Genomic DNA, 12,778 nt, shown 5'->3' on the forward strand with positions numbered 1-12,778 from the left:
AAAGAGGAGTCAAAAATATGTCAATGCTGTGTAGAAGATTATCCATACAAAACAAACCTGCTCAAAGAAAAATCAACTGTCGCTTTAAAATCTGACATTACATTTTTCAAATCTCAGACCTTAATCAGGAGTAATACTTGAAGAGGAACAAAGAGAATTTATGATGAAAAATCAGGACAGTTGAGTGCTAGGCTCAGCGGGACTAACTGCATGACAATATGGATAAGAATGATAATTGCATTAACTTAGCCTGAAATGACTGGCCAGAGCTGGTTTTTTTTGGTCAGCTGAATTTCTGTAATGGCTTCATTTACTTTTTAAGCAAACTTGGAAGGAAAATTACAAATAGATTATGACATATCCATCTACTCTCTCAGGGGAACGGAGCATTTCAGAAAAACATCCTAACATTGGCTTGGAGCTCTTTGAAATGGGTTAAACCRAGTGCTCCTTATGGGTCCTTTTAAAATAACATTGAGAGGTGAAGGTAGTTCCTACCTGTGAAAGTTAGATGATCCAAACCCACAATGCTCTCTCTGTATTCCACACTGTACTTTGACCCCAAGCCCCAGTCAGACCCTCCCGGTGGTGACACTCTCACTTAATCCAATTTTTACATCTTATTTACCATTTAAAAAATTGGGATGGCTTCAAACAGGCACRAATCCTCTGCCTGTTAAAAACAACAAGATACCTCTACCTGAGTCTACATTTTCTGTAACAGGAAACTGTGTTTATCTCCCAGCTCTACAGTCAAATTCTGATTCAAATTCTAGCCCAGTGATCCCMGTCCCAGCTCCAGGTGCCAGCTCTGTGTTGCTGGGACCTCCTGTAGCACCTGGTGGGAACAGGTGGGAGTTCCCAAACCAGTGTTCTCCCCAACCAGTGCACTGTGAGATCGCAGACAGGGGAAGCAGCAGCCAGTGCAGACAGGAGAGAGGGGGCAGAGATTTTCCCACGGCCTGTATCTAGACCACTGCTCTCCCTGGTAAGCATTGCTCTGATGGAATGTGAGTTTGCCCTTACCAAAACCCGGAGCCTGAACTGGGGAGTATGAACGATGCAAGAGAGATGTGAACTGCAATAAAACTTGGCTGATCATGGCAAATCTGCTGCCATCCCATTGCAGCATCAAATATGTGGCAGTGCTACATCTCTTGGTGCTGCACAGAGGGGCAGAAGCTCTGTAGGACTGGCCTGTCCCTCTTCTTGGKGCAGAAGACAGAGAGCCTGATGCCACACACAGCACTAGGCATCTGGGAGAGATACCTCTGCAAAACAGAACAAGTTACTTTTACTTGTKCTGCACAAAATAACCCAAACATCTGTGCCTCTAATTCCTCCTTCAGCAGAGGCAGCTCCAGAGCCCTGATCCTGCGCCACTCCCTGGCAGGCAGCACAATTCTCCTGCAGCCAGCCAAGGCACCAGCTGCTGCTGGCTCGGCATGGGTGTGCCCAGGACACCTTCTCGAGCAGCCTGGCTGCCGTGCAAGCTGCTGCTGRGTCTGTGGGGCTGACGAGTGGCCGGACAGGCGGTGGCTGCTGTCACACAGGCCGCCTTTGCTGCCACCGCCGCGACCCGGCCAGCACACGCWGCTCCGATTGCAACACAGCCCGCCTCGCTCACTGGCTGCTTTTATTCATCTTCCTCAAAGGCTTAAATAAACAAGAAACAGGTTAAAAACAAAATCTTGGCCCTGGCCCTTTCCTGAGCTGGCTGTTCCATGATGGCTTCCGGCCCGTGCGCGAGCTTTCCCCTGCAGAGGGAAGCGGCGCCGTCCTGCAGCTGCCTCGAGTGGGAAATAAGGCCACATACCTGCCTTTGATATCAGCGCCAGGCCACTGCAGCAGCGCTCTCCACGCCATCCTCAGCGCTTTCCACGTCGAGTGGGAACTCGAGTGKGCTATTGGGAGCTGGATGAGATTTGCCTTCCCAGGGCCATGGCACAGGGACACAGGGACACTCCCTGCCAGCTGGGCACCGGCTCCACGTGAGGGGGCATTTCCAGAGGCATGAACCCCGCACACCTCTCCAAAGCCTTTTCTGGGGGAGCAGGGAGAGAGGAATATGATTCCACTTGCAATCTGCCATGAAAATAAAAACAATCTTGGGGGAGCCCACCAAGTCAAGAGCTTTTGCCCTCAGGACCTGCAAGCTGCGCTGGAGTGAAGCTCCTCTGGTCATTTTGCTGAAGGGACGTTGGGAGCTCATTGCAATGACCCTGTCCAAGGTCACCGTGTGACAGCTGGGCAAGGCTCCCAGGGCTTTCAAAACACTTCACGTGCACTAAATTGCCTCACAACACCTTTGCRATGGATGTTTTCTATTCTTGCCATTCAGAACTTTCAGAAACAGATAAAAAGACTCCAAGGTACATGATGACACCCTGTCCCAGTCACTGTGCATTCCTTCCTGCCCCAAGCTCCCTACTTTCTTGACAAGGCCCAAATGATTTTCCTTGCAGAGCATTCGAGGTTTGGTTTTCTRTGTGTATTAAAGAGCTTTATGTCCATCATATTGCTGCTAAAACATAACACTATCTAGCACTGGCAATATGTTCCTGACTAGGGCTTTAGAGTGTTACAGATAAGTTATGTGGCGTTYTCCATTAAATTAAAATAGATCAAGCTAAACTCAAGGGAAGCTGATAGCTACACTTTCATTTTATTTCATTCTATTTCCTCTTTATGACCAATGTTACGCTAATAATCAAAACTTTGATTATAGGTCCCCGAGGCACCATGTTGCACACAGGCCAGGCCTCCAGCTCTCACACTGCCAGGGTTCCAGCTGCCAGACAGTGGCAAAAGCAGGATGATTGATAYGAATGTGGCATCTAGAGGTCTTTTTCTTCCCTCTGCAGACAAAGTCTTTGCTTCTTTTCTCATCTGCYCTGAATTCTCCAGGCATGAAGACACAGATCTGAAATTTGCCTGATTCTGGCATCCATTGCTGGTGCCAGTGGGATCTCAAGCTGCCAGAATGGACTTTGCCACACTGAGTTGCATCCGGGTGCTTTGAGGAGATTCTTGCAGTGGAYAACCCCAGAAAGGAGGTAAAAAAACCTGAGCTGTTGAGGGTAGTGCTCCTGGGAGTGGATGGACCAGCCTCACAGAAGATGGAGACATAAAGGAGACACACTGTCCTGTTGCTGGCACTTGCCAGCACCCAGCTGCAGTCCCACTCCTGCAGAGTCTCAGGTAACTCCTCAAAATGATTTTGGCTACAACGAAAAAAGGTGTTTAAAATGAAAAATGTATAGTTTGTGCCATGCAAGAAATACCAGAAGYGAGACCTCCTTGCAAAGGCCTGGACCATTGTGCTGAGTTCCATGGCCTGAACTTTGGTAATGGCTGTTTTAGAAAAGTCACAGAGGCTGCAAGACTTCTTCTCCTCACAGCAGAGGAGCTTTGTGGGAACCTGCTGCCCATCCTGCTCTCAATGGGAGGGTGAGCTGAGCATCACCCACTGCTTTTCCTGGCTTGGATGTGTTATGCTTCACCTGCTCACTTCCATGAGTCCTGCACCCCTCCAACCTACAGCTTCCTCTCACACCTTGTTAGGACAGCAAAGGAAGTAAAGGGCAGTAAAACAGAACACTGATCTTTTCATACCACAGACCTTTTCCAACTCTGACATAAATTTATGAGCTTTAACGGGCACATGCTGAAGCCTTGGGTTTGGCGTTTCAATTCCCCGCTCTTTGCCAAGGCCACCAGGTTTGTGTTTGGGGTCTGGGATGCAAAGTGTTTTTATGAAAAGATGGTTTGGACACTCACAGCTGTGGGGTGTGTGCATGTGTGTGTGGGGTGATGATGGAACGGCAATGCCTGGCTGTGGGCAGGGRTCCCTGGTGATCCTGCCGGGCTGCACAGGCTGCACACCACCTTCTGCCCGGGGCTCAACACTAGAGCCAAGCTGTGGAGCCAGCGGGTGCCAGCACACCCCACAGGTGGGCCRTGTGGGTGGMACTGTCCCTGTCCTGTGATGCASCCYGGGCTCTTCTTCCGGCACCCCACATCCCTCCCCACCAGGTGAGAGTCCCTGCTGCTCCCGAGGGAAAAGCACTGTGCCTGGGGAAGAGCCAGGGTCACCGCCACCCTCGCTGTCCCTGCTGTCAACGTGGGAGATCGGGGCCCAGCGTGGCCTGGGTGGGCAGGGGCTCATTGTCAGGATGTGCCTCGAGCACGGCTCCTCTGCCCAGCCCTGCTTTCTGACCGCAGAAAGAAAACATTTGCCCAGACACAGCCCGGCCCCTTGCCACGTTGAAAGCCTGGCTGCCGGCAGCTGGAAGGGGTCATGCAATGCCTCCCCAGCAGGACACAGAGCACAGGACTGGGAGACGAGTTAAATGAGGCTGGAGTTTAGAGCCTTCCTGAAACTCGTCCTCATAAAAGGCAGCTGTCTGAAAACCTGCTAGCCGAGGGGAGGAGAGTCTCCCTGTGAAGAAGGGAGGCTTGCCAGGCCTGCCACCGCCACTGCTCGCACGCAGGCGGTGCTCCCTCCCCAGCTGCAGCAGCCTGGTAAAACACCAGGGAGGTAAATAACACTGCCAAGTGACCCTGCAAACAGCACGGGCAAGAGCTTCAGAGCCCCACACACCATGGGGTAGCTCCTTGCAGCACTGCACAGCCCAGGGAGCATTGCCAGCACAGGTGACCATGCCTGCCATCTGSTCTGGGAGCAAAGGGCACACTGGAGAGAGCAGGGAATTCAGGCACAATGGCTGAGGGGGTATTTCCCAGCTGGTACAAGGTCCAGAGGTATCCTGGATACATCCTGAMAGATCTGAGGGCTGACTTATCCCTCCCTCTGGGACAATGTGTTTTAGTGATCATCACACAGGCCTGTCCCTTCTTCTGAGTGTCTGTGCTGAGCTCTGTGCTGTCCTGCTTGTGGTCTGGGGCTGAACTGCATTTTGGTGCCTATGCCTATTGTACACTTTGGCTTTCCAACCCTGTGCTGTTTATACAAGGCAGAGGACTTCTCCTTGCTTGCACATTCCTGGTAGATCTCGGGTCGTGGCTGAAGCAGACAGGCAGCAACAAAACCCCTGATTTCTCCTCCTGTCCTAGCTGAAAAGCTCAGCCCTTACCAACCAGAACCCAGGAGGATTCAATASAACGGCTCTTTGCTCAGAGCCAGCCTGCTCTAAGTAGCATCTGTACCCAAAAACACACACTGGACTTTTTCTCTGAMTTCTCTTACATCATCTCAACACTCACCTGTCCACAGCCAAGTGTCTGGAATGGGATGGGTTCTGTTTCATAGAGGAGGGAGACTGCTCTTTCTGTCTTGCACACTTGGATTTAGGAGGAATTGGCCTCCCTCCCACACCTGACCTCTCAGCCTCCTCTTTTATTGTGAAGGAGCTCAAAATGACAGGGCTCTAATAAACCCACCATGCTGAGAATGAGGGAAAATAATTTCAGAAGTGATGAATGACAGATTCTTGTTTACTGTAATTACACAGTGCACTTCAGCGAGGTATTTTCCTATCACTAATGCAAAACATTAGCACTCCCCCTTCTCATAGTTTTCTGCTCCTTGATTCMCTTCCCTTCCTCTCAAGGTGCATTCAGTGTTCTTGCAAATCTCTGCCCCTTTGGAGCTAGCAGGGAGGAAGGGGATCTGTGCTTCAACTTCTCCAGCCTCAGCTTTCCAYAGCTACATTTGCAGCAAAGGAAGAACAGAGGAAGAGTGAAACCCTGAAGTTTTGTTCCCCCAGTATGTTTTTTCCCTAGTACGTTTCCTAATGGGCCTTGTGACAGCCTGGGACCCCACTGTAGTGTGTAACCACCATAAATATCCAGGTCAGTACCATATGGCCTTATACAGCAAGTCCAACAGTGTTGCTCTAGGTTTATCCTTTTTAAGACTCTCACACTGCTTTTTCTAGCCTGYAAAATATCCCAAATTTCCACTTCATTAAAAAAAAGAACATGTGCTTCTATGTATGATCCAAAACTCTTTGTTCTTCTCCCAAAAGTCCATAAAAAGGCACGCAGAAGTCCTCCAGTGTTCACCAACATGGTGAGGAAGCGCTTTGCTACTCCTGTTACTCCCAAAGGACTGGAATATGCTGGGTGTTACCACTTGATGCAGTTCTGAGGAGCAAGCCACTTGACTGGAAGAGTCTGCCAAAAAAACATCCCACCAACCCTTCTGGCTGTGGTCACATGGAGCCRTTTTAGGGATCCCAACCACCTCACAGATCTGCTGAAATGTTCTGGAATCAGTGTTTCTCCCTTGAGCTTTGTGCAATCCTCCCATACCTCCTAGAACTTGGAGGGAGAGGATGTCTTTCATTTGGACATCTGGCACTGTTGTCCTAACAGACAAGCTCCAGGGCATTTTGTGAAATAGTCTGCAGCTCCCAGAATCTGCTTCAGACAGAAACCCAAGGACACCAGGCAATGCAGCCCATTAATGGAGTCTGTCAGATACTGTTTCATGGGGTGTTTCTGTGGGACTGTTATTTGCAATAGGGGCATTCATCTCCTGCACGCATTTTCTACATCCTTCCTGATTCTTAACGAATGTAGGACTTTTTCTCTTAGCTTAGCTAAGGCTTGTTGGAAATGTACAGAAACAGCTTTAAAATAATTATCTCAGAATTCCTGCTCCATACATCACCAAACAACATGCTGTATAAGTTGTTTCCATGCACTGTAACTTTTGTGCCGTATTTGACCTTTAACTCCAGACTTTTCCRTCATGACCAGAATACTCTTCCCTTGGTAGCCCACACTCTATTGTGCTCCAAATGTATGTATATTGTGCTCTGGGACAGTGGAGTTTCCCAGCTCATTTTCTAGTTGTTATCCTACTGGGATTCTTTTTGTGATGGACCTTCCAGCATGGACTCATTCAGGACCCCACATTCCTTCTCTGGCACTTCCCCTCCTCGGTTCTCCTGAATGAACTGGAAGTATTTGCACATCTATGAGTGGTTTGAGAGGAAACAAGCATTTCCCTGTCTGCATTCATCCCCTTGAAGAATCAACTCTTCATGACCCTATTGCACTACATACCAAAGGTGCTGCTTGGATTAGGCATCCCTGCTACTCCACTTATGCCCAGAGGTGTAGTTAATTSCGCAGTTGTAAAATTGTCATTTTCCTTAAGACTTGGGCAAATTGCATTTGGGACTCCTAGGCCCATGGAGCGAGCTAGTGCAGGGATTCTTGGCCTACCCTTATTACAGTGTTCCTCCTGTGCAAATACCAGCAGAGCTTATCAGTAAACTTAACCACTGGAAAGAATTGCACAGGTTGAAACTGCTAAATCCYATTCTGCTGGCCATTGAAATGCTCTCCCTCTGTCACTGTGCCCGAGCAAGGTTTTGCAATGTTAGCACATCTACAAACAAACCTTCTGTAACAGGAGCAGAGTCCTATGAACCTGCAGCTCTGGGGAGCGGGCCAGCTTCGGGCAATCTTGATTTTGCTTTTTCATTGGAAATTCCCCATCACCAGCTTTTGCAGCAGGCAGAAGTTACCTGCTTTTGGAACAACTCCCTTTCCTTTGRGACCAGGTACAGACTGTCAGCCTTGAACTTATCACAGGCCATGTGTAACTGCACCTACCATTTGTTCAAAGGTCTCAGTGTGCACCCATAAATAGCCTAAGCACAGCAGACCTCYTGGAAGGTTGAGGCCATCCAAGGCCTCTTGTTGGCATGGTGTGCCCTACCTTCCCCATCAGTGCCTCCAGTGCAGCTGGAGCTTTGCAGAAGCTCCCAAGCATCACTAAACTCCCAGGCTGAGCTTTGCTGAGAAGGCAATTTTCCCATCTTTCTTTTCTTTTTCTTTTCTGCCTGTCGATTTACAGCTTTCAGATCTATCATAGCTGACCAATCTGAATTCAATAGCATCATCCAAGGGGTCTTCATGCTCAGACACAGCTTCTTTCCAGGGACTTCAGAAGGGGAACTTAGGGGGAAGGTTGTTTTAYTGGTTCCTGGTTGATGTTCCTGGAAAGCATCCAGCAGACAGATGGGGACCATTTCTGTTTCACTTGCACAAGATCCAATTGACCTGCTGGGGAAGAGCCTCTGAAGGTTCCAGAATTCCAGGCAGGCTTCAGACTCTGCCATCAGCCAGGGCTGGCATCAACCTCAGAGTGAAGCCACCTTTATTTTTTACTGTTCCTGAAGGCAGGACAGGTTCTCAGCTACCTGCAAACAATTTGCTTCACTTGAAACACRTATTTAAAGGGAATTTCCAAACTGATGGGGTAAGGTACAGCTCCTGGTGTTTATCAGGACATCACCATGCCTTACTTGYTACTCCAGTGCCTTGTTTCACCATCTGACTTTCCCAGGTTTGGAAGTGTCTACATTTTCCTGTCACCACTATCCACCACAAGCTTATTAGCTTGGCCACCATTAGCCAACGGGAGGGTTTGGTAGATTTTGTCCCTTCTCTTTGGCCCTAAGATGTGCCAAAGTCTGCCAGACTGTGATCAGTGTCCCCCCTGTAAGTTTTTTGCATGAGTCCTTCACAAACAYATGGTCCTGACTCTGTCCCCCAGCTGAATGTCCCCCATTTCCCCATTTTGCAGCCCTACGAGGGGTTCACTTCACGTTGATCTTAGCCCACCACCTTYCCACACTCAGGTTATTTTATTTCTGCTTCTGAGTTCAGCGGTGTTTTTGCATGGCCCCTGTCTCTCTCACTTTACTTATGTTAGGTATACTCTCTGAGGTGGAAGTTCTCTTTTCCTGTTCCTTGCTGTGTGAGACACGGAGCTGCACTGCCTGCTGCCTGGCCCAATGCACTGCTGAAACCCATGATTCAAGGACTTGGCACATTCCTCAGCCTCTCAGGGCATCTTTGGCTTCCCACTAAACACAGCTATGATTCCTGGCTCAGGAATTCTCTGCCCTGCAGGCCAACAGGACCTGGGAACTTGCATTATGTGCATGCTCTGTCTGCTCCTCCCGAAGCATCTCCTCCTGGACTCCAGGACAGCAGGACCTTTGGTCTGACCCAGCTCAGGTTTTTATGTGCTTGCATTTCACTTTTTCCCCAGTCTCAATCTGGTCATACCCTAACTGAAAAATCCATTAATAGGTCAATGTCCAATTTCCCCTGGTTGAACACCTTGTTATTCGACCAAAATAATCCAGATCCTTCAGCTGAATTCTTCTTGTCCCCCACTTTGTGGCAAATAGCTGACCATCTCTCTCTAATTTGATAGCTGATTCTAGTCATACAGCCAGTCCAGATAATTTAAYCTCTTTTCCTGAAGGCAAGTGCTCACTGACATAAGAACTGACCCCATCAAATTGGCTCCTAGGCCTTCCATTTCAGAGCCATTCCCTTATGCYGTGGTTATGGACTGAGCTGAACAAATCTCTCAGATGTATTTTCCTCAAACACCGTGTTTTTTGCACTGATTCAGCTGGGATAAATAGTCTGATTCCTTCCTCCTGGAGACTGGAAATGCTGGTGGATACTGGTGGTAGGCARTGTGCTGGCCAGCTCTTGTCTGCAGCAGGAGGCTGTTTTTTCCTGTGGTGACCTGCCAGCTTTTTATTTCCTTTTCTGACTGATTTTCTCAGTTTCTTAACTYCTTGCTATGGTTCATCTTGGCTTATAAATTGGCCAATGCTTTTGTTGCACCTCTTATTTTCCAGAAAACATTATTTTGCATGATACTCATGCTGCTGATCCCCCCTTTGATCCCTCCTACCCCTTTAAACTGGGAATCTTCCAGGAGAATTTCACACTCTCTCTGGACACTGAAGTCTTTTATCCTTGTCTGCAGGTGACCTCTTATAAAACTCTCTTAGAAGTTTCCAGATGTTGCTTGAACTCCTTTTGCAAAGTCTCCAGCTGTCTCAGCTCATGTTTTGTATCTTTGGTAATTTTCAATTTCCGTTCTTGGTTCCAAAGGAATCCCAGAATTAGAACTTCTCATAGAAGCTGAGTCTCACCCCGGACATCCTTTCCATAATTTGAAGGTTGTTCCAGAGAGGATGAAGCTGGCAAAGAAATTCTACAAGAATGCTCCAGGTGTTCCACAAGGAGGTTGCTCCAGAAATACTCACTCCCCACCCTTGCTCCCCACCCCATCTGTTAGTTACAGAAACCCTGCAAAGCTCTGCTTTCTTGCCCATGGGAGGAGGAATCACCTGCAGGGAACTGTCTTTTTTTTTTTTTTTTCAGAATTCAAGTTCCCTTTGAGTCAGCAACCCCCCCAAAAGGTCTCCATGTCCTTTATTTCAGGGTAAAGCTTTTTCTTTTACATGGCTTGTGCCTCCAGTTTTCTTGATGCTTTGTCAAGGACCAGTCCAGTCAGGAGGAGAGGAATTTCACGCTGAAACTGCTTGTTCATCTCTGCTGACTACCAAGAGAGCCTGTAGCTCCACCTCAGATGTCCAGCATGGATACCCAATTTGGGACAACCAATGTGTCCTTGATGAGCAGGTTTCCCTTGCAGTCTGTGGTCCCTCTTCCYGAGAGAGATGCTCTATATAGTCCAGGYTTACCCGAGRAAATGTGCCAGGGAGATTAAGGTTGGATATTARGGAAAAGTTCTTCCCYCAGAAGTTGGTCGAGCACTGGAACAGGCTCCCCAGGGAAGTGACCACGACCCCAAGGCTGCCAGAGCTTTGTTTGGACAATGCTCTCAGGCACATGGTGAGATTGTTGGAGTGTCCTGTGCAGGGCCTGGAGTTGGAATCCATGATCCATGTGAGTTGCTTCCAACTCAAAACATTCTATGACTCCATGAACACATCCAAGTTTGCTTTCCTGAGCAGCAGCAGATTCTTCCAGCCACCTCCGTAGCAGTACACAAGCCTTTCCTCCCGACTTCCCCCAACCCCCCCAAAAAGGTATGGGCACATGCACCTATGTATATTATCTATTTTTGTCCTCGGTTTAGCTTCACGGACAWTGTGGAAATGCCATCAAGTTAACAGGGAGGGAGCTGTACAAACCCGCAGTGCCGCTTACTGCTTGCCAAGCGGGAGCCTCAAACACCTCATCAGAGCCTTCGCTGCTCCTAAAACCTCATTCGCACTTTACATACGGGCAGTGCGGCTCGGCAGCCCCCCCGCACGCAAAAATCWCGAGTTGCCCTCCTGTCCAGATTACCTGTAAAGCACGATCTCTAGACAGGAAAGATGTGAGGTTCCCGTCTCCGTTTTGGCTGACGGGGGCGTGTTTTGTGTTTATTGGGGTAATTCCCGCGCCTCCCCCGCCGCCGGATTCTGTGGGAGCCCGGGTTTAGAGGTCACGCACCTCCAGGAGCCGGAGTCCGCGGAAGGGAGGGAGCAAAACTGAACCAAATGAAAAGCAAGCGGTCAGCGCTGGCGGCGGGGATAAACATATCACTATGAATCGCCTCAGCTGACACTTCCCGCCCGCGGTTCCCGCCGGGAATACCGGAGAGAAACCCKCCAGCCCGGCTCTGAGAGGGGGTGGTGGTGTGGAGAGTGTCCACTTCCCCCGCCCCGCACGTGGGGCTGGGGCCACTGCACTCCCCGCACACGCCGCACACCCCGCACGTTGCAGGGCCACACATGCCGCGCCGGCGTGCAGGCACGGCGCACACGCGGGGACACGCGGGGACACACACACCGGGACACGCATACGCGGGGACACGCACGCACAWCCAGCGCCTTTACACGGGGCACGGGATAGAAAAGTACCCCCTTCCCTTGGGCACCGGCACCCCCTCCTTCCGCTGGCAGGAGGGTCCTGGCGGGCCGCTCGGCAAAGGGCAGGGGGCGCGGGGCTGGAGGAGCTCGGCCCGCGGTAGCCCGAGCCGGGGGTGCCCRGTGCCGCTCGGTGCCGCCGCCTGCTAGCGGGGGACGGCGGGGCAGGGCCGCCCGGTGCAGCCCGGCGGCAATGATGTGGCAGCAGGTCGGGTCACGTTGCCGGCCCTGTGCTCGTACCAGTGTGAGACGGGATTAGGGAGGCGGCTGTCGGTGCCGCCGCCGCCGCCGGGGAGCGGGGGCTGCGCGGACGCGCCCGGCGCGCAGGGACGCGGCCGGGGGGGCGGAGGGGGGTTCCCGCCCCGCCCCGTCCCGGGGCTGCCGCGGTCGGTCACGCTGCACCCGWGCAAATCCTTTGCCAATGTCACCCCCTGTGCCCCGCAAGGATGCGAACTGCCTCAGGGCAGCGTCAACAGCAGATGTGTTTATATTACAGATAGACGTATTTATATATATATATGTGCCTCTATACRTGAGTCCGCTTGTGTAGAAAGAGCGCTTCTGCCGCGGTCTGGCGTTGGAGGCAGATCCGGCTCCCGTCCAAAGGTCGGGAGGGAGAGCTGCTGGGAGCAGCGGCGGCCGGGCGGGAGCACCGGGGGACCAGAGCTGCGGCACGGCGGCGCCGGGTCAGGGAGCGCTCCGTGCAATAACACGAGTGTGCGCCTGTTTGTGCCCACGCATCCTATAGAACTCTCAGCAAACGTATGGCGAATGTGACCYCCTTAACCCCTCTCCCCAAGAGAGGGGCTCGATTATATCCCCCTTCTCCCGTTGGGCACGTTTTCCACGGGCGGGTCTCCTCCCCAGCTGCAAATAAAAATATAAAAATACAATAGTAAAAGTAAAATTATTTTTTAAATTATTAAAAGTAGAAAAATCATAAAAATAATAAAAATACAGGCAGTAGTCACGGCGGTAACGCTGATGATGACAGAAACAGCGGCAGTAGCAGTAACACGGGGGGAAGCCGCTCTCTCGCAGGGCGGCCCCGGGCGGGCGGCGGGACCCCCCCGTCCCCTCCCCGGTCCCGCCCCCGCCCGCGCCGC

Source organism: Malurus melanocephalus, unplaced genomic scaffold (genome assembly GCF_030028575.1).
Source record: "Malurus melanocephalus ecotype Western Australia unplaced genomic scaffold, MMel_1.1 scaffold_128, whole genome shotgun sequence".
In the NCBI taxonomy this organism is placed as follows: Eukaryota; Metazoa; Chordata; class Aves; order Passeriformes; family Maluridae; genus Malurus; species Malurus melanocephalus.